Source organism: Macaca fascicularis, chromosome 3 (assembly GCF_037993035.2).
Source record: "Macaca fascicularis isolate 582-1 chromosome 3, T2T-MFA8v1.1".
Classification (NCBI taxonomy): domain Eukaryota; kingdom Metazoa; phylum Chordata; class Mammalia; order Primates; family Cercopithecidae; genus Macaca; species Macaca fascicularis.
In genome coordinates, this window is record NC_088377.1 from 92,597,268 (window position 1) to 92,618,293 (window position 21,026).

Here is a 21,026-nt window from a genome sequence, read left to right on the forward strand (position 1 = left end):
TTGACTGGATTAAATATTTTTTGGATATGGCCACATTTGGATCTAGACTAACAACTGACATCAGGATCCCAGAAATAAACTGCAAACCCAGAGCCAGCTCTCTCAGGGGGCAGGACTGCCTCTCTGGCTGACTGTGAACTTCCTTGTCCCACATGGGGATCCCCTCTTTACCTCTGCAATTGATCTTGGAAGGTCATCATGAAGTCTGGCCTCAAACTCTGACTTTCCCCTGCCCTCTATCATGTCTCTGCTTAAAATCCTCTTTGTTTCCTTTTAGAGAAAAGAATAAATTCTCAGTTCCTACGATGACATGTAAGCCCTTTGCAAACTGGCCTCAGCTTCTATTTCAAGGGACACCTCCTCTCTAACCCCCTTCCTTCAGCCTCGTCCTGTGACTCAGACTTACCTATCGTTCTTGGAATGTTCTCTTTCATACCCCCAGCTTGTTTCTTTTTTCTCTATGCCCCAAATGTACAGCGAAACAACTAGACTGAAGTCCAAATTGCGTCATCAATGATTTCATTTCTCTTTTTAAAAACTTTCCCTGGCATCCCATTGTCTATGGGAGCTGTGGAAACTGACATATTAGCTGACCTGACATACCGGGCCAGGTCTTGCTGGTATTTGTAGCTCTAAACAAGCCTCTCCCCTATTCTGGTGCACCAGGATTCTCCCATCGTGCCTGCATGATTCTCTTATGATTCTGATCTGATCTCATCCCACACACAAGAGAGCTCCTCAGGTCTGCCTGAGGCCTGGCTGGTGGCTATTCCCTTGTATCTTACCAACCCCCTTCCCAAAGCCTTGCCCACAACCTTGCTTGGGTCTCAGCAGTCATTGTCCATGGCCTGAGGACTACATCAATGTCAGAAGTGAGATACGGAAGTGGTTTTAGTGGCTGTTTCATAAGAAACCTATGGTAGAGCCAACATCAGAGACCAGCCTACAAAATGAGAGTCCTACACAATTTGTAGAACCCTGCAAAATGACATTAAATAATCCAAATGCTCATTAGTGTGTAGACCTTAGTCACCAGAACCCCTCCCTGTACCGTTTTAAAACAGGCAAACAAGTATAACCTACTTTGGGATTTCTCACTTCATTTATTAAACAAATGATATCACTCTAAGTGTCTATTGTACAGTAGGTAGCAAATATTCTGAAATGAATAAAACACATCCCCGCATTTAAATCTCCTTCTGTTTGGTAGGAGAGAAAGAGACACATCAATTATTTACAGAAACACCTACAGATACATGAAAAATGCTGCAAGAATTCAGAAAGAGCAGTAGTTATTTAAGAGGTACTGGAGGATGAAGGCATCAAAATAAAGTAAAAGATGCTTGGGTACAGATATGTAGCAGTTACTGGATCTGAAAGGATGTATTGAAGTTCTAGATGTAGACAGGAGGAAATAAAGCACTCCAGGGAAAGAGAAGATTCTGGGCAAAGGCTTGGATGCACATTCCGGGAATTACCAATAGTTTGATGTGCCTGGAACATCTGACACATGAGGAGAACATGAGTGAGAATCTGTAGATGAGGGTTTCCATATATACGGCATGTTGCCACTCTAAGGATTTTGCATTTTATTCTGAAAATTATGAGGGATGCAGGGAATTGTAGAATACTGAATGACATCTTAATATTTCAGTTTTGAAAGTTTGTTTTGGCAACAGAACGGAGGGTTGGAGAAGGGTTATTCAAGTTAAAATATTATAAGGATTGGAGCAAGATGACACCCACCTAGGAGAGCTTGCCCCCAAATTAAACAAAAATTGAAGAGTCTGGGCTTGGAAGAGAAAAGTACGTGCTTCAGGTACCTTCATCCACATTCAACAATAAGAAAGCAAGGATGAGTCACTGGACATTTTAGGAGAGCTAATGCCACATTAGATGGATACCAAATTTCCCAGACAAAAGAACTAACAGATGGGTTGGTTTGCTAAGAAGGCAAAGTGGAAAAAAGTAACTTTAAATGTGCTCAGAGAGGAAAGAATGGTGTGAAGTAAGACTCAGAGTTGTTATTTTAATTAAAATGCACCAAACCACACAATCAATGAGATTGTAAGAAGGTTGAGAAGACTCCCGCAGATAGAACCAAAAAAGGTCAAGAGATGGAAGATTTAAAAGAAAAGCTAAAAAACACCTAGAACGAAACTATTAATAGAAGTTCCAACATCATCTGTTATTTTCCTGATCTTGACCATTGTATGTGGTTGTATAAGAGAATATCCTGTTCTTATACAATATCACTGCATACCATATGGATAAACGCAGCATGCTTTCAATTTATTCTCAAATAGATTCAAAAAAATTACAACATGTATATACAAAAAGGGAAAAGCCAATGTGGAAAAGATTACAATTGGGGAATCTGGGTGAAGGTTATATTGGAGCTCTTTATATCATTCTTACAACACTGTAAATGTTGTGTGTAAAATTATTTCTAAATTTAAAAATTATGAAAAATTACATAAAATAAACATACAGTTGGTCACCTCTTCATTGCCTACATTGCAACAACTGGGATTCAGCCACATTAACTCTTAAAGGGATTATTACAGCAAATCATTTTTTACTACTATCTCCCCTATTCCCAACTCAGCAACCTAAGTAATCTTTCAGAATGTAAGTTAGAAGATGTCATTCTTCTTATCTCAATCCTCCAATGGCTTCTCACCTTTCTCAGAGTCAAATCAAGATTTGGAAATGGTGTGGAAGACTTTATAGAATGCGATCCCTCCTCCCCGTTCTCTGTCTTTGGTCTCACTTTCTACAGCCAAAATGCAGTGAAATACATTTTAAACCTACAATGCTCATGATCATACCAAATTAAAACACCCATTGGTTTCCACAAGGTGGAAGTGAGGGAAATAAAAGAGAGAAATTGTATGTGAATATCTTAATATTTTTTGGTGGGGAAGAGGTTAAAGGTACTGTTTAAGTGTAGAGAAACAAACAAAAAAAATGAATGTAACTTCTTCTTTTTTTTTTTTTGAGACGGAGTCTCACTCTGTCGCCCAGGCTGGAGTGCAGTGGCCGGATCTCAGCTCACTGCAAGCTCCGCCTCCCGGGTTTACGCCATTCTCCTGCCTCAGCCTCCCGAGTAGCTGGGACTACAGGCGCCCGCCGCCTCGCCCGGCTAGTTTTTGTATTTTTTTTTTTTTTAGTAGAGACGGGGTTTCACCGTATTAGCCAGGATGGTCTCCATCTCCTGACCTCGTGATCTGCCCGCCTCGGCCTCCCAAAGTGCTGGGATTAGAGGCTTGAGCCACCGCACCCGGCCGAATGTAACTTCTTGACGAAAACTTAAGAGCAATCAATTAGTGAACCAAAGTTACATGTATGGCTTGCAAATTATGAGAAGGAAAAACAGAGCACAGCAATAGCAGTAACAGAGGCAGGAAGGAAAAAAAAAGCAAACATGGTAAATAAACATATTTTAAGATAAAAGAATGAAAAGTCCAGACATCCGAATTCACACAATTTATAATTTGTTCCTTCTTCCACCTACAAAAACGAGAAATTTTGTCTATCACTCTGTGACTGTACTAAAAACCACTGAATTGTGGTTCACCAGCCATAAAATTGTCCTTTGAAAAAAATGACTTTTATAGTTGGTGAATTATATTTCAGTAAAGCCATTGTGCAAAAAAAGAGAGAAAGAAATTGCATCTGAGCTGAGCCTTGGTGATGAGGGAGGAGCGGGAGAAATATTGACAGAGAATCAATGCTGCCGGTGACTTCCTTCATTTATTCATATCGAGGGCAGAGTAGGAAGCTCCCCTGGTTAGAGGGCTAGGTGGATGCCGTGCCAGGAACCAGGAGCTCTGGGTGCCTCACCCTGCTCAAGCTTGCAGGCCTAGTCCCTCTGATGTGGCTGCTCATTCCTCCTGGCTCTCCACTCCATCCCTGGCTTCACTTCTTTCCGCTGCACATTGGACAGATGGGACTGCAGATTCAGCTTCTTGATTCTTGACCACTCATTACAAGGAACCAGCCCTACCCAAGCCATGTGCTTCATAGCACTGATCACTGTCATCTCACTTTTTCTTTGTTATTCTCTATATTCATCCCTGCTTCCAAGAAGAAAAGATCCATGAGAGTGGCCATGATGTCTCCATCTCCAGGACAGAAGGAACCCTTGGACCAGGAATCAGAAGACAAAATCACGAATTCTTAGTGTCAGAGTGAAACCTAGAGATTATAGCATCCAGTGCACTCATTAAACTGAGGAAGACATCGAGGCCCACACAGGGACCTTCAAAAGCTAGCAAGGCTTGTCACTGGCTAAGTTCCAGGTTCTGTGTCTCAGTCTGGGACTATTCCCGTGACACAGCACTACTACAGGCAGACTCCAGAGGCCCAGTGAGACAGATGGCAGCTTCTAATCAACAGAACTATGCTTTAAGTCCAGCCCCATAGGCCCCACCTCAAGGACACCAGTTGGGAGCCAGGATGGATGTCCGGCCCCAGCTAGAAGAGGCATCACAGGTTGTTCTGAGAAAAAGTTGTCAGCAGACAAATGGCTTCCCTGCCTTTGAGATCTCCTTTGAACGAATTATAGTTTGTTGTGCTTGCAGAAAACAAATGGGAGCCATCACTTTAATCACTCACTCAGGGAAACTCAAGCAGCAGTTCATCCAAAATATATTGAAAAAAGATTCTGGGATGGCAGCTCCCACATTAAGGACCAGCTCAGTATAGCTAAAAAACCAAAACCAAAAAATCTGTCTGAAAATATCTGAAGCAGTGTGGGAAACAACAAAAGAGAAATATCCACTCTAAAGAAATCCACTGGAGAAGATTATAGGCCTAAGTAAAATATGAAAATTGCCCCCTGTTTTGTCCATATTCAAACTCTTCTCACAGTCGTCCTCCTCTGTACGTCCTATTTCTGAAGTTTGAAAGGACTCTCTCGGGTTTTCTATGGTTTGTTTAATAGCAAAAAAAATAATAATAATAATACATTTTTTAGGCAATTTCAAGTAAAATTAGATGTGCAGCCTCACTCATCAAAGACATCATTTTCCACCAAAGAACAGGCTTCTGGATTTGAGCTATCCATTCTCTCCTCACTTGAGGAATTCACCATTGCTGCTGACTCTCTAACAGGTGAGGATGCAAGTTCTGGTTACCTACAAGGGAAGTGGGAACTGAAACTCAGAGGCTTTGTGTCTGTGTAGAGTGAACCACACTGCTCCGCAAGGCACTCAGGCTGCCCCTGCTGCCACCCGTGTTCTCCAAAATAAGGAACTGTCAGTGAGTTCGTGAGTTCTTTCCATTCCCAGTGAGAGCCTTGCATAGATCCGTAGGTCTGCAGATATTAAAATGAGCTATGAATTCTGATCTTCTTGAATGTCCATCTCCTTACCAGAAATTTTGCTTCAAAGTAATCTTTCATTGTCCAGGGACTGTGCTTTATTCTCTGAAATTGTTAAATCTGGGGGACTGTGTTTCTGGAATTCCTGAGTGTCCAGTGCTACCACGGCCTTCTTGTCACCTTCGACACACCATCTGGCCTACTTAATCCACCCAGCCTCAAAAGACAGAGAAACATGTCTATACGGACATGTAAGGGACGAGGCCTTCAGATAGGCAAAACGTGATATTCAACAATGCTGGTAACTTCCTTGCCTCCAAGCCTCCTTATGGCCCATGAAGCACTAAAACATGATAGAGCAAGAACAGGACATCACTAAAGGAGGCTGCTTTTCACATCATCATTTCACAGGATTCACTCTGTGCTTCACCCAGTATCATAGTTTCTTCCCTCCCTCACCATGTGCACTTCAGGCATTTCACTATCTGACTTGCTCATCTTCCATGCCATTCACTTTTTTTTTTCTTCCTAGTAACTTCTAGGGTTTTATTTCTTTTTATTTTCTCAGTGTTTCTGGGATTGTTTTATATCAATAAAAAAAGAGGCAACTAAAAGTCACTAAAGGAAAATTAGGCATTTCTGGACTCTTAGGCTGGGCACAGTGGCTCACGCCTCTAATCCAGGCAGTTTGGGAGGCCGAGGTGGGTGGATCTGCCACCACACCCGGCTAATTTTTGTATTTTTAGTAGAGACAGGGTTTCACCATGTTGGCCAGGCCAGTCTTGAACTCCTGACCTCAAGTGATCTGCCCGCCTTGGCCTCCCAGAGTGCTGGGATTACAGGCGTGAGCCACTGCACCCGGCTTTTTTTTTTTTTTTTTTTTTTTTTTTTAGAGAGGGAACCTCACTATAGTGCTCAGGCTGGTCTCAAGCTCCTGGCCTCAAGTCATCTTCCTGCCTCAACCTCCCAAGTAGCTGGAACTGCATATACAAGCCACCATGCCTGACCTGTTTCTGTGCACTTTTATATGACAGCATAGCATCTCATCAAGTGGATGTCTCCAAAGTGATTTAACCAAATTTTCAATGATGTTATGTTTCTAACTCATTAATGTTATAAATAACTCTGGGATAATCATTTTTGTGAATTTAGTGTTTTACGTATTTTAGATTTTTCCAAAAGGTGGTGTCCAGTAAAAAAGTGGTCATAGGACATGAAAGTATTTGTGGATACAGATTGATACTGCCAAGTTGCTTTATGTTGACAGACATGAGATATTTCCTTAAAGTCAAAAGTTTATTTCTGTTTTCTAACTTAAACTATTCCTGTCAAGAAGTTTTCCAATATGTTATCCAGATGGCTTCAATCAACCATCAATCTTTATTCACTGTAGGTGAAGTACACTTGTAGGCAAAATTCCGAAATGAACAAGACAAAAAAGGCTGTGGAAAAAATACATCCTTCAAGCAACGCATTGGCCCCTGAGACAGACACCATACTTTCAGGCCTCAACAGTCCAGGCCGACAGTGAGAGAAGACTCTCCCAGAAGATCTAAAAATTGTGTCTCCACTTCACACCCAGAGACATGGAGATACTGTCGACCTTTGTCTTGGAGCCCAATATAATCTGCCAACAAGTTCAGCTGCCATGCCAACAGAAAATCTAGGGAGAACCAGGAATGGAAAATAGTTTTAGGACATGTTGGGCATGTTTATAAAGGGGATTTCATCTATAGAAGCAATCAACATCTATGGATGGAAAACACCACACCACCAAAGTGAAATCCATTCAGAGAAGACCTTTCTTAAATCAAAGCTACTGAGACATTAACCAGGCCAATCTGTCCAAGTTCACCCTTATTCTGTCTTTAGTCCCAGGTACCTCTAGGTTTATGCCTTTTCACTAATAATGGGCACATCTATTATAGTATAATGTATTGATAACTTTTGCCACCAGGTCCTGAGTGCCTCCTCAGTTCCTGGCACTAAGATGCAAATTTCTTATATGCTACTTATAATCCTCCCAAGAAATCTAGGACATGGGTACTTTTATTCCAAATATTAATTGAAGAAATGAAACTCAGAAAAATTAAGCAGCTTTCTGGGTTCACTCAACTAACAAATGATAGCCCTGAAATTGGAGCCCCAGGCTGTTTGACTCTGAAGCCCAAAAGTTCTGCAGCACATCACAGGGTCACAGCAACATAGAAGTCCCTTTCCTACGAAAAAAGAGAAAAAGTGACATTTCTTCGCTGCTCCATCCCTGCTCTCCTTTGGAGCTGTGGATTCCCCTAGACAATCGGTCCTTGTTTTTCAAATGTATTGTTTGTATCTCTATGACCAATTATCAGGGTATTGAAAAGTAATTAATTAGAATACTGGAAGAGGACTTGGAGAAGTAATTAAAACAGGCCTACTGGAGTTCTCTAAAGCCAATAAATGTTTGAAAAGCAGTTCATCAGATTGCAATGTAAGAGCAAAACAAAATTGCACTAAAATTTAATTCCCCAAATTTAATTTATCCCAGAGAGGGTTCTGAACCCTTTTCTTAATTTCTTTTCCTTTTTGAACTCTAAGTCCTTAACTGTCTGCTTTTGTTGAGATTGGAAACTACACTCAGAGACTGTTATGATGCACTCAACTCACATGCTCAGCTCCAAGAAGGCCTAGCCCAAGGTGGGCCAGGTAAAGCCATCAGTGGGCATCAGGGTCTGGTATCTCTAAGTGTCTGCTGCCCTGTGCCCTGTGAACACGGGATGAGTGCCGGGGACAGTCCCTCTTTTGGAAGTGCCAGGCTTGAGTCACGGCACACCTTTTCTCTGCCTGCCTTCTGCCCAACTCCTAATTCACCTCCCAGGCCCTGTTGAGTCCCAAGCCTTCCTGAACCCCAACAATCTCCCCACACTCTAGAACCTTTTTCGTTCATGTTGCGGCCCTGGCAGTAGTTTAGATGTTCCTCTTTGACCAGTGACCCTCCAAGACTAGTCACCCCTTCAGAGGCTGGTTCCAGCCTGACTCTGACACTCTCTGGGGGCTGCGTTCCCCATTATTCCTGCTGCTCCCTGTTTCCAAGGGCTGTCCTAGCTCCCCAATCCTTGCCTTATTTCCAATGGGATCTCTGAAAGGATTCAAGCTCTACCTCACACTCTCATTCCCTAATCTCTTCCAATAAGCTCATTCCCTGCTGTATGTCATAGGAGTTGAAGGAATGTTTTTCCAAAAACAATTCCTAACCAGGTGGAGAATCACTAATTTCACTCATTTCCTCAGTTTCTCGTCTAATTCTCAGCCCCCTTTTTCTGGTTTTCTACTCAGCTGCCTATGAACTGTACATTCTAAATATGGCCAAGGCTAACTCTAAGGTTAGACAGTTTAGTCCCTTATGACAATGACTCATAATTCGCAGACATGTGTGGCAAAGGTGAGTGTCAATATTTTTGAGGAAAGCAACTAAGTTGCTAGAATCATTTTGATCCTCTATATAAGATGGGAGAGGACCCATCTGTTAATTAGAAGAAGTTAAAAAGTTTATAACTAGTAAGGGTGATTAGAAGCCCTAAATTCAGCAAATGTTCAGCAAAGTATTTAGTGTTTACTAGATATCTAGTATCATGCTAGTGATGAACTAAATAGTCACTCTCACCACCCTCATGGAGACTATAGTCTAGTGAGGAAAATGGTCAATTCATATGCAAATTAACAAATAGATTTACAGTTAGACATTGTATAAGTGCTATAAAGAAGTTACTAACCATCAATGCTGGATGAAGGACGAAGAGATGCAGATATCCAAGCATTATCAGGAAACTTCTTGCCGAACTGAAAACTTGCAAGATACAAAAACTCATCACTGAATCTGATGGTCAGACAAGATGATTTATCTCGAGAGTGTATGATTTGGCAAAGTCCTGGCTTTTGCAGTCATATCTTTTTTTTTTTTTTTTTGAGATGGAGTCTCGCTTTGTCGCCCAGGCTGGCGCGATCTCGGCTCACTGCAAGCTCTACCTCCCGGATTCACGCCATTCTCCTTGCAGTCATATCTTACCACCTCTCATAGCTCACACAAACTTCTACCTTAGACTCAATCAACACAACTGTCTTGTGATAGTGCCGGTTACCAAGCAGCCAAAGGCATTTCTTTCTTGGCCCAACCTTTGATTCTGGCATGGCAGAACCAACCAGAACTGTGTGGACATTTTGAAGTATAAATTGGCCATCCTCCACATCACAGCTTTCCCAGGTCACATGAGAAAGTTGAAATCGTCTGGTGAAACTCTTCACACACAGGCAAGACAGCTTGTTCTTCTTGCCTTCATAATGCCCTCCAACCCCATCCCCCACCCTGCAACACACACACACACACACACACACACACACACACACACACACACAACTTATCAGGGAAGCCTAAAATACAAATGTATTACAAATGTGAGCCCTGCTTAAGATACTGCATCTTCAGTTCTATGTCACTGGTGTGCATTCAAAGCTTAACAGAAGCCCTTGGTTAAGGTTCAGTGAGCCAGGGAGATCTACATAGGCTCTATCACCCTTGTGATCTCAGAAGAGCAATTGTTAAGTGGATGTAGACAGGGTTCTAGTACCAATGTATCTCTCATTTATGCTCAGGATAAATGTTGTTTCCTTTGCCAACCAGTGGCTTTTTCATACATCTCCATGAATGAGGATAGCTCAATTTATCTTAAATCAAGCTCATCAGCAGAAATGACTTTCTAACCCACATTTTCTCTAAACTTTTTTTTCTTGAATCAATCCTTCCTTCCTTCCTTCCTTTTTTAGAGACAGAGTCTCACTTTGTTTCCCAGACTGGAGTGCAGTGGTTTAATCATAGCTCACTGTAGCCTCGAACTCCTAGGATCAAGCAATCTTCCTGTCACAGCCTCTCAAGTAGCTTGAGTAGCTAGGACTACAGGCACACGCCACCATGCCTGCTAATTTTTGTAGTTTTTGTACACATAGAGTCCTGCTATGTTGCCCAGGTGGCCTTGAATGCCTGGCCTCAAGTGATCCTCTCACATCAGCCTCCTAAAGCACTGGAACTGCTTAATTTCTTTATAGCACTTATACGATGTCTAACTGTAAATCTGTGTGGTAATTTGCATATGAATTGACCATTTTCCTCACTATAGTCTCCATGAGGGTGGTAAGAGTGACTATTTAGTTCATCACTAGCATGATACTAGATACCTAGTAAACACTAAATACTTTGCTGAACATTTGCTGAATTTAGGGCTTCTAATCACCCTTACTAGTTATAAACTTTTTAACAATTCTAACTTTCAATATAATTGACTTATTTCAGCCCAGAGAGAAGGAATACTTTGCAAGGCTATTAGACCAGGGGATCCACTTCCTGGTACATTTATCACACAATTATATTTAACAATTATATTTATGAGCAATGTAAACAATCATATTTAAGATATATGTGTTTGCCCAAGAGATGTATAAGGATTGCTCAGTAATGAAGGAGGGACACAAAGTAAAAGAAGAGCAGTCCTGCCCTCAAGGAGCTTATAATTTAGTGAAGGAGACAGATGCATGTTGTAGAAATTCATGAAAGTAAAATAAGATAGTGCATCAGGGCATTGTTGTGGGAGAACAAGCCAATCTTGGAGAAGGGGGAATCTGTGAAGGCTTCATTCAGGAAGCTGGTTTTGGAGTGACACTTGAAGATAGAAAGGATTCAGCACACAACAAGGAGGTGAGGGAAAGAAAGAGGGGGCAGAAAATATCAGGGATGGATAGCATAAGCCAAAAAGGCAGGCACTGATGTTGAAACATTTGTTAATGAACAAAGTGGTCTTCTCCATTATGGTCTGAAATGTATCAATCAGCAAATACACAACCTCCACCTAGACTTTGACTATCTACTCCTCCTTTTTCAGAGATGTCCTCAATCCTCTTAACCTTTGAGGGGAAGGGAGATTTCAGTAAGAAATATACTTGCAATTCTCTTTTATTGGTTCAGTTTTAGGTCACAGGCCACCTACTTTAAATGTAGAAGCTTAGCTTTCCCTTTTGTAGATTTGAAAACAGCTTTTCATTCTTCTTCTCGCAAGCCTTCATGCATATTTTCTGAACCACATTCCCTCCTAGTGTCTATTATGTATTTAGAAAATGAAGCAAATTTTCACCTTAGTAGAAGACACACATAATTAGCAAGGCCTATCTGTCCTCAGAGGCACCCGTGATTTGGACATGGCTTGATTCTCTTTTGATCCTCTCCATCATCAAAATTTGAGGCTCTTAGATGGAGGACCTCTCACCTATCTTCCTGAGAACCTTACATAGAGCTGAGCCCTTTTAAATGCTCACAATACCCTCAGCCCTTGGCAGGCACTTTATCCATCTCCAGTGTGTAAAGGAAAACCTTCCCTTTAATATTTAGAAACAGAATTTGAGTTGAAAACTTAGCTGAAAGCTCAGGTACTTTGAGTCTTCTTTTAGAGCAAAAGAGATATAAGTAAACAAATATAGTTGCAACTTTATTCAGAAATAGAAATTCTTAAGAAGGAATCATATAAGCTGACAGAAAATATACTTTGCAATACTCTGGTTTCCTGAGCAAAGAGCTAACTCACCAAAGAATATAGAACTTACCATTTTTCAGCCAACAAGAAATTATACTTTTGTCCACACACTTCTGAATTTTTGACCACACTTATTGGAAAAATTGATCCGAAGTAAAACAGCGAAATTGAGTAATTTTTGTTCTTTGGAGCCTTATATTTTCTACTAAAGCCCTGGGCATTACCTCTCCTCATCTTTCTGTCCATCCTGTTCCCTAACAAGTCTTACTCTCCCTATGTCCCAGTTTCTCTCAGCATCATATCACATGCAGCTAAAATAATTCCTATTCCTAAGTACCCCTTCGAGCTCTAAGAAATCTCTCACCCGCCTTGAAAATTTTCCATTATTTGTGCCAAAAAGTAATTCTCCTTCTCACTCTAATAGGTAGTTGCCACTTTTATGTCACAGCATTTCAGGTTTTGATTATAGTTATTAATTTAGCTCCTCCCTCTTCATAACAAATTATAGGCAGCCTGGACAGGAACTATGTCTAATTCATGTCAGTTTCTCCCACTGTTCTTAGCCCGATTGCTCTCTAGATGCGGCTTTGAAAGAATAAATGATGTTGTGGACAGCTGGGTTTGCCTGGCTCCCAGACTTCCATGTCTGTCTGCCTTCCTCAAAGCCTACCACTTCCATTTCAAGATCCAAGTAATTCTGAAAAGTTGACTCTGTCTTAGCTCCAAGGATGGGATTCTTGACTTGGGCTATGTTAAATGGAGCAATGCATTTCACCCCCGCCTCACCCCTAATCACAATTACCAGTTCGGGCTGCACATAAGGCTTATGGTGGTTTAATCAGAATGAATTTCAGGACTCGTTTCAGGAAGCGTGGACAAAGGCAAATTCTCTTGTTTTAGGTAGTGGGATGTGTGCATCGGCGACCTACAAATGCTGCCACCATTTTGTTAACATAACAGAGGTCAATATTTCAACTAATACTCACCTCCTGATGCTAATACCTGCTGGCCACAGACTTTTAGGGATCTGGTAGAAGAACTATGTTTTCATATGCAAGGAAACAAACAAAATTTCCTATCAAATTTTGAACCCATCAAAGCCTGATAACCAAAAAAGCTAAATTAGAGATCTATGCAGTTTGCATTATCAAATGCCATTGTTTCTTCAGCTGTAATATGGAACTAACATTGCAATAAACTATGTAAAGCACCCAGCATAAGATTGGATGCTGAACAACCACTCCATAAATATCATTTGTTTCCTTTTATTTTCCTCCTCATCTAACGAGGTTTTCTTTTTAAGGAGGAAAAAAACCCCACTATTTAAAGGAGAAAATAGACTGGGCACAGTGGTTCACATCTGTAATCCCTGCACTTTGGGAGACCAAGGTGGGAGGACTGCCTAAGGCCAGGAGTTCCAGACTGGCCTGGGCAACATAGTGAGATCCTGTCTCTACAGAAATAAATTTTAAACAAGAATTAGACACATGTGGTGGCTCACATCTATAGTCCCAGATACTCAGGAGGCTGAGGCAGGAGAAGTGCTTGAGCCTAAGGAGTTCAAGGCTGCAGTGCGCTATGATCATGCCACTGCACTCCAGCCTGGGCAAGAGAGGAGAGTGAGACTCTGTCTCTAAAAAACAATAAAATAAGATAAATAATAAATAAAAACTTTAAAACCACTAACATATATCAATAGCCAACAATTCTTGTTAATAATAAATAAAACACTTTAAAACCACTAACATATGTTAATAGCCAACAATTCTTGCTATAACATGTTTTGCAGAATTCAATATAAAGACAAATAATACCCAGAAAAGAAATGCCATTTTCTAACTTTCATGAAGATAAAACTAACGCAAATCAGAACTCATAGAGTTTTTTGAAATTCCTAATGCTTGAGACACAGATGAATGGGAAGCCATTGCAAAAAACATAACAGCTTGCATCCTGTTTCCACACATCAAAGTAACTGCCATGGCGTAACAGTGCTTGCTACACAAATGGCATATGAAAACAACATGAAGAAAAATAAACATGATTTTTTTTGGACCATATCTTTACAGTAAAACATGTTCATTGGAAAGTGAGGACAATGGAAGGGAAGAAATTTCAATTTGCTTTCTTCAAGGTTATTTAGATAAATTGAAATTAGTTTGACTTCTTTTTGGGTTATCCTTTAACTTAAATTGTCTAAGAAGTTAGATAAACAACCAATAGTAACAAGAGTCCCAAGTTATTCAAAAATCCTTTTATAAACCCAACACTCTAGAACTTAGTGGGCTGTATGGCTGAATAGTAACTATCCTCTGCCATCTTATTTCTATGTTATTGCAATGTGAAGAACACCCATGCTATTTTTATTCCCAACCTCTTCCAGAACTGTATAAATATAGTCCTTTAGGTCCAAGTTCACTGGTTAGTTCCAGCAGCAAAATTGTAGACTCTCACACCTTCGATTACCATGATTAAACATAGTAATTTAAATAAGAGAGGAGGAAAATATACTGAGTCTGCATCCCAGTCCCTGTAAATCTCTTCACTTCAAAGTACTAGTCCCTGCAGCTTTATAGAAGATAACAGTAACACGTGCCTTGCCACACTCACAGGCTCTCAAGAGAATAAAAAGAGATGGCACTAACACTTGCTACCCAAACATTCTTTACTACATCTCAGAGAAAAATTTAAAAACTCAAGTATATGGGTAAGAGGAGGGGAGATGATAAAAAAAAAAAAAAGATACGTGGAAAATAGTAGAAAAACCATTGGCTTCGTAGCCAAACCAAACTGTATGAATTCTGATCTTATTACCATTTCATCCTTAAGCAATGTATTCAATCTTCCTGAGTTCAGTTTTGTTTACATAATGGGGATTACTCAATGAATACTGCAGTGTTGTTGTAAGGTTTAAAGGAGATGACAAAGAGATACATAGGAGTTAGTGTAGATTCTTCCATTAGAAGGTTCTCAATATGCGGCAACTAAAATTACACAGAATATTCGAGGAGAGAAATAACATCTCGGTCACGTAAATATATAACTGATGCGTATTCTGCAGAATGAACTGGAGGCTCTTTCACAGCAACTTTAAAGACAGGGTATCTTTAAAGTGGCAGAAAAATTGCAGTTATAGAGTCTGAGAATTTTAATTGAGTAACAACATTCAAGGCAGACAAGTATAGCTTTGGAAGCATGAGGAACACAGGAAAGAATTAGAAGAATCTATACAGCAGAGGAGCAAAAGAATTCTGAACAACACCAGTCAGATTTGGATACATTGACTAAAGTGTTTTAACAGTTTATTCACAGGAAAGCATTATAAATTAACATCAGGCCAGGCACAGTGGCTCACATCTGTAATTGCAGGACTTTGAGAGGCCAAGGTAGAAGGATTGCTTGAGCCCAGGAATTTGAGACCAGCCTGGGTAACATAATGAGATCTCTAAGAAAATAAAAAATAGCAATAAAAAAATTAGCATCAGAACCTAATGGTATTTTATCTAAATTATCTTACATGTATTTAACTTAATTGATAACACATGGTGTATATTTGTGTTAGGGACACTATTTGCCCAATTCTTCATGCACTGCCTAAGCCTATATGCACATTTCCTGACTTATAACTTTGCAGTTTCTCAAAGTTATGCTGTAGGAGCATAATGTATTTCTGGCCCTCTTGACCCTGTGTTTGGCCAGGTGACTTGCTTTAGCCCATAGACCAAAGTGGAAGTCACAATGTGCTAGTTTCCGGCTCTGGCATTAAGAGACGATTTTTCTGTACATTCCCCTGTGCCTCTATCACTACCATGAGAAAAACATGCTTGGCTAGCCCCTGGTTTTAACAGGAAGATGAAGACACATGGAGCAGAGTGAAATCATCCAGGACAGCCCCGCTAGAGTCAGCAGACACCAGACATAGAAGCAGGACCAACCGAGTTCTGCAGAGCCACCGAACTCAGCCTTGACCATCTGGCTGACCCTTGGCCAATACACAGGTCCATAAGGATAAATGATTGCTCTTTTGTGCTATTGAGTCTTGGGATAAACTTATTGGGTGGCATTTTGTTGGCAGTAGCTAACTAAACACAATGTTCTTCAGAGGCATCTTATTTATCTTGTTTTAAAAATTACTGTCCCCATTTGCTCATGCATTGCCACCAGAAGGGCAGCCACTGTTTTCCATCTTTCAGGTATCAGGTGTGCTTAAAAACAAAAGGCCTTTGATTCATGACCTGGTGTTCTTGACCTGAGGTATTACCTGGAGAAACAGAGGGGCAGGTGGTGTGAGGAGTAAATGGCAGTCTAGCATCAATGGCCCAAACAAAGGCAGTATTAAGTAGACAACATTGATCACTTTATTAACCTCCTTGTCTTTGTTTCTTTTATACTCTTTATTACTTGACCCGCCCTGCCCTCAGACATACACACCCTGAGTCCCTTAATGCTTGGGTCCTCCTCCCTACACCATATACCACCGATTCAGGCGAGCCCAGGAGATATGGAGGTGAAAACATAACTGTTATCAAGGCGATCACAGGTGGGAATTTGATTGCTGCTCTCTTGCTGTGTACCAAAGGTCAGCCAGCTTCTCAGTATCCCAGGGATGCCCCCACCCACTCTCTCCACTTAGAACTTCTCTGTAGGGCAGATTCTGTCTCCCTGGGATCTGCCTTTGAGATTTTCATATTTTTGGTTAATCAAGTAACAGGAGATGAGAAACTCAAATACCCAGGGAGAGTTACAAAGCTTCTAGCAACTTTAAAATCCTAAAGGTGCTTCTTGGACTTAGATTCCTGAATTGTTATGAAATGAAGGTATCTCCCCTGACTTTGAGGGCATCTGTCATCTATTTTTACCATACAGACAGGACTGAGTTTTCTAAACCTCCGGCACTCTGGCTGCGACAAATTGAACTTGGAAGCCGTTATTCGAGCGAATCAGCGTACTCTTTTGACTGGAGTTTAAAATTTGCATCTCTGGCATAACCCAGGTATCCAGATCACTGCCTGTTCAAGAATGTCTAAACAGATCCAGTAAGGAAGTAATCACAGACAAGAGATGCATACAGGCAGAGGCTGTGGGATTTCAGAGAAAGGTTGCCTCCAGTTAGGAGACTCACATAAAGATATCTGGCAGTGTTTGCAACAGGCTTACATTGCAATCAGTGGTTTAAATTTGTCTGGAGAGGGAGAATCTTTCTTAAGGACTTGATTTTTAAAAGGAGGAGTTATCTCAAAGGAATGAACCTATGATGAAAAATTGACAACCCCCAGTAAATTCAGTGAGGCAGCTGAGCCTTCTCTATCTGTCACATCAGGTAGGAAACAACCTGGTCAACCCACAATTCACCTGCTCCTGCCCTATGACTTGATTTTTCCAGCACTTACTCCCATGTAGTGCAAAGTGAGTTCCTCTGTACTTTAGCAGGGCTGTAGCCAAGAAGATGCTCCCGTTGGCTGTTAATTAGGCAACATGTAGATGGATTAGTGTCACTAAATCAGTCAGTGCATTGGCAGCATCGGCATCACCAGGGCCCCACCCAGACCTATTGAATCAGAGTCTCTGGGGTGAGGCTCAGCAACTGGGTTTTAAGAAGGCCTCCAGATGATTCTTGGTCATGTTAAATTCTGAGAACCATTGATTTAGATCACCTTGAGCAAGTCACCTTTCCAGCCTTAGTGTATCTCTCTACAAAATGAAGAAATCAACTAGAATGTTTTCAGTAAACCCCTGTAGCTCTATTACTCTGTGATTTTACTTTAAGTAATGTCAGTCTCTCCACTTGCTTTGTTTTCTTTTCTTTTTGATTCATTGATGTTGCAGAATATAAAGGAAGATTTTGAAAGCCAGATCACTGGTAAGCCCTCCCATTCTCACCCAGAAGAACCCAAAACACTGTTAGTTACAATAATCACACTGAGTATTTAAGAAGATACAGAACTCTGATACTCAGGAGAGAAAAAATGACCTACTGTTATATAAATAAGTAAATAGCAATTAAAATTCTGTATGTAAAATAAAAATACCCTCCTATTACTTTCTAGCTCTGTCCAGAAATAATAACCATCAGAGTCGCAATAAGTGTCCCTGGCACTCAGACTGTGGGCATTTATTTAAATATCATTTTCCACCAGAAGTACCATTTACTTATACTTATTAAAGTGAGTACAACAACAAAACAACAAATGCAAGGTACAGATCTTGTGTGGAACCCAATTCAAGAAATCAACTGAAAAACATATGAGGCAATCAGGAAAATTTGAACAGTTATTGACTATTTGGCAATTTTAAAGAATTATTTTGGGCAAGATGATGGGTTTTTCAAAAACCATCTTGTAGAGATATATACCAAAATACTTATGGATAAATGGTATTACATCTGGGATTTCTGGGATTTTCTTCAAAATGATCTAGCTGAGGGGTTGGTGGGGAGACAGAATAAATCACTCAGGGCAGCCTTGCATGGAGTCTATGGAGTTGCACGTAGCTGAGTAATGGGTACATGCAACTCTGTATGGGGTTTATTGCTCTCTACTGTGCTACAGATTTCAAATTTTCCATAATAACATTTTAAATTAGTAATCTAAGAACAAAAGAGTAAGGGCAGAAAAAAATACCCAAAAGAAAAAAATCCAAATAGTAACAAAAGTTATACTTCCATTTTCTATTATGAAGAGTAAGATGACTAAACTCAATGCCTCAAAAGGAAATGTTGCCTGTGGGGCATCCTCCAGGTCATCACGTACTCTCAGTTTCTGTACTTGGAACCCATTCTTGTTTTATTCTTTGCAGAGAGAGCTTCGAGAACAGAGAATCCACGCTGTGAGAGAATGCTTACTGCGGGCGTGCATGGAACCCGGCAGGCATTGGACAACTGTTCATGCAGTGAAAAATACTCAGAATGGAAGAAAGAGAGGCAAGCTGACAAACAACACATCCTTTAGTCCCTGCTGCTGTGCTCCCAGTTCTTGTATGCAATACCCAAGCCTCCCTTACCCTTGAGTTCTTATCTTGGCCCTCACCCTTGAGTTCTTATCTTTTCCCTTGGAGGGAAACATCCAGTTAAGCTGCCTTTTACAAGGATTTCTTTTATCCATGTCTTTAATAAGTTGTGTGGACAATGGAAAGTGACCATGCCAAGTGAAAATGAAAACAACAATATCTTTTAATCTATAAAATTAGTGAATTAAAATATTGTGACAATCTTCAATGCTGGCAAAGGCAAGCTGATGTTGCTCATTAGAGCTGAAATTGGTACCACATTTCTAACAGTCAGTTTGGCCATATGTGGCAAGATCACTAATAGCAGTCATGCTCTTTGGGGTAGTAATCCTTCTAGGAATTACGAAGAGCAATATCAGCAACAGGTACAAAATACATATACTATATGAAAGAGATTTGTTAACAGTAAGTTAAGTAAATTATGCTCCACTCATATGATCTACTATGTCATTAAAATGATGCTTATTAAGAATATTAAATAAAATAGAAAAATTTCTGTGATAAAGAAGACAACCTTGTACACACACTATAATCCTGACCATATAATCCAAATATATTTATTTATTGAAAGTAACTGCACCAAATATTTAAACATTGTTGCTTTGGGCAGGTGGATCACGAATAATTTTTATTTTCTTTCTGTACAGTATACAACGATTTCCCATTTTTCTGCAATAATAAGAACCCTGTTTCATATGTTCTTCTAATATATCTTCACCATGCAAAATTGGCCAAATTTCTTAGTTACCTAATGACAGAAACAAAACAACAGTCTTAGATGCACTCAAAATAGGTGCTATAGCTTGTGGATATATATATATATATAATTTTACTTGGCTTAATTAAAAATATAGTTTAATAATACCTCCATCTCAGGGTCATTTAAAACATAAATGAGATATTAACCTTCATATGCCTTTACATTCATAGTTTCCTTTGAATGTAAAATGTTGAGAAGTCTTGAGTGAGATGTCAAACCTGAACATGCATTGTAATCTACGAAATGTTGTAAAAATGGTAGCCTCTATGATGACTTATTTAAATGGGTACTTCAAAGAAAGCATTTGAGCTTTGATACCTTATTGCTCTTCTACACTCTAGGTGGCTCTTACATAATGAAACTAATAGTTATGCACGAAAGGACCCTGTCTGTATGAGGTCAGTATCCTACGAAAGCCACCCTGATTTCCCTCTTGAGTTTCTTGGAGTTATCTGCCTCTTCCCAGAGGGAACCCCTGACTTTGCTGTAGGCACAGCATGATATTATTGCTCTCAGACAGGATGAGTACTCATTTTTCCCAGGTCTTATAAGGTCAGCTTTAGCTTTCACCACCCTCTGAACATGGCACCTTATTTGGTCACCACCATTCCAGTAGTTCTACTACAGCATAGAGGAAGAAATGTGTCTTCCTAGCACAAAAAATAAATTCCAGAACAACTCTCTGCTTAATTAAAATGCAGGCTGCTTTTGGCCAGCTTTTTTTTTTTCTTTTTTTCTTTTTTTTTGGCCAGCAATTTGTCAAGAGGCAGTTTGAAAGAAATGCTGGCAAAGACTAGAAATGCTGGCAGAGACTAGATTCTGAGCTGAGTTCAATGACTAGATTAGTCATTTACATGGGTTCAACCACTTGTCCTTATCATGCTTCAGTATGACCACTTATAAAATGTTATCATTACATCTGTCGGGCTGCTGTGACGGTTTCAACGAGCTAACTTGTATATCCAAAGCATCTAAGAGGTCACATATTAGCTTAGAGGTCATATACACTCCAATGTTCTCTTCAATTTAGGAAATTTCTTTAGCATCTGAAAATTTCCAAGGTCAAAATCTTCACACTCTGTTTTGAGAGGCAGTCTGTGGTGTTGTTAAAAATAGTTGCTGGAAAGTCCTTTATCATATTGTGCAGAAATCTGCCTTCCTAGAAAAACCCTGTCGTAGCATTGCGATGTAATTGTTTTTCCTCTCTAGTTGGTATTTCCTTGTCAACTGAATATTCCTATTTTCTCTCTTTGCTCCCAACTTCCATCTTCCTCTGTGTCCTGTCATCCTTTCTTTTTCAGGCAAGTAACTAAAGTTTCCAGTGTAGTATATGATCATAAGCGTTGGCTCTAAAATCTGCCAGCATTTCTAGTCTAAAATC

General features: G+C 40.2%; 1 protein-coding gene across 26 annotated transcripts in view; it reads right to left on the reverse strand.

Annotated features, from left to right (window-relative positions):
- Window positions 1–21,026, reverse strand: part of GPR141 (G protein-coupled receptor 141) — a 64,836-nt gene that overhangs the window by 13,757 nt on the left and 30,053 nt on the right. For 9 of the 26 annotated variants that reach the window (XR_010585700.2, XM_065542110.2, XM_065542105.2 and 6 more), the window contains one exon: window positions 172–19,633. The exons of 10 other annotated variants lie outside the window; for them this stretch is intronic. The gene's annotated coding sequence lies outside the window, so the exon portion shown is untranslated. The remainder of the gene's footprint in view (window positions 1–171; window positions 19,634–21,026) is intronic. 7 more of the 26 variants (XM_005549774.5, XM_005549773.5, XM_065542114.2 and 4 more) reach the window with 1 other exon arrangement.